General features: G+C 35.5%; 1 pseudogene; it reads left to right on the top strand.

Moving 5' to 3' along the window:
* Window positions 1–268: 268 nt before the first annotated feature.
* Window positions 269–1,171, top strand: LOC101412258 (protein MAK16 homolog pseudogene; annotated as a pseudogene).
* The last annotated feature ends 763 nt before the right edge of the window (window positions 1,172–1,934 follow it).

Here is a 1,934-nt window from a genome sequence, read left to right as displayed (position 1 = left end):
AGGATGTCATTTTTCTTTCACAATAAAGTTCTTTGAGGCAGAAAAATTTCTAATTTTTATGAGGTCCCATTTATCTATTTTTTCTTTTGTTCCTTGTGCTTTGAATTTAAAGCCTAAGAAACCATTACCTGAATCAAAGTTCTGAAGATGCCTTCCTACATTTTTTTTAGGAGCTTTATAGTTCTGATTCATATATTTAGGTATTTGATTCTATCCCAATTGATTTGACTTAGTCCCCTTGTCAAAAAATCAGTTGGCCATGAACATCATGCAGTCAGATGATCTTATCTAAGATATACATGGAAACAAGCAATTTTGTTCCTTCAAATTAAGTTCCAAGACTCAAAGATTTTACAGAAATGAATACAGTCTAACCGAATTATGTAATCAGTCATCATGTCCCCTGCCCAATAGACAATGTACCACAATGAAAGAAGAAAAAGGACAGTACTATATGTTTATGAAGGTTATAGAATAAGCAACTTTCCTAAGGCATCTCTGGAAAGTGGTCCTGCTCAGTAAAAACTATGATAAAGTACTGGAGCAAAAGGTGAAAATCTAATTTGGTGGCCCCATTTCATTAGACAGAAATTCACCAAGATCATCCAGTACCTAATTTGAATTTTAAAAGTTACACTAAAGTGACAGAGGAAACTTTTTCCTTTGAGTAAGAAGATGGAATGGAGGGGGGGAAAGGAGAGGTAAAGGCATTAATAGCTGCTCATCTTAACAATGCCGCTGAAAAGGAATTACTGGAGATACTGAAACTAGATAGGTATGGTGACATCTACAACTTGCCCTAGCATGCCTTCTACAAGACTCTGGATGAGCAAGAGGCAGAGTGACTCTTCAGATGCTGAGGAAAGATGAGGATGAGGAAGATGACAAAGAGTTTGGAAAAAAAAAAATTTGTAAATGATGAGGTGGGTGAGAATGACATAAATGGCTTTGAGGACATGAATCAACTGTATGCCAGCAGTGATGAAGATCAGGATTCTAGATCCTCTAGTGAGGAAGAAGAAAAACCTTTAAGGCCAAACATAAAGGCAAAACACCTTTGAAAGGATCTTTGTGGAGAAAACAAGCCTATGTAGAGATTGAATATAGCAGAAGGCTGAGTCCATGGCCAAAGCCAAAACCACATGATTTCTCTTCAAGCATTTATAAATAGGCCTGATCACTTTGAACTTCTGTCTTTTATCTTAAACATATACACACTTCAATTTTTGCTATTTTGTGTTGTATTTGACACAATATTGTGTTTTCAATATTTATACCCCTTCTGCGGGAAGAAATCTATGAGAGTAGAGGAAAGTCTTAAATTGCGAATAGAGTGTTTTTATAGCATTGACATATATATCAAAGTAACAGCATGAGTCCAAGGAGCTTAACAGACAAGTTCTTGAGGCTGGGATGAGATTGTGGTTGTAAATATTTCTAAGTTTTAAAGATTATGCACTCCTGTTTCCTTGGTGTTCTTTATTTCCCTCCTAACATTTATTTAGAAATGGCAGGGCTTAAAATTGCTCTTGTCCTCTTTTTCCTACTTCTATGGGAAAAAAAGGAAGGAAGGAAAAAGATCTAGCATAATGTTTAATATAAAAATACCTTTTCCCTAAATACGTCCATTAATATAATCTAGGATAGAAAGAAAATTCTCTTTTTTGGTAAAGCAATAAGAATGTTAGTTTCCAAAATAGGGAGTATCTTCAGAAACCTGCAGCACTTTTATGATACAGTCCACCACCTGGCTGTCTTCATGTATTTGGAGACTTTTCACCAGGAGTCCATGAAACATGAAACCAAATAGGCTTTGATTATGCTGTAGTTGTTATTTTTTTCCCTTCTACCTTTTTTCTTGGTACCATACTCAAAGAAGTAAAGGATGAATGGCACTAGGGGACTTTTCACAGACTAGTTAGAACAGGTATTAT

The sequence above is a fragment of the Dasypus novemcinctus genome, chromosome 1, assembly GCF_030445035.2.
Source record: "Dasypus novemcinctus isolate mDasNov1 chromosome 1, mDasNov1.1.hap2, whole genome shotgun sequence".
Classification (NCBI taxonomy): Eukaryota; Metazoa; Chordata; class Mammalia; order Cingulata; family Dasypodidae; genus Dasypus; species Dasypus novemcinctus.
The sequence above is the reverse complement of the archived record's forward strand: the minus strand, read 5'-3'. Positions and strand labels throughout refer to the sequence as shown.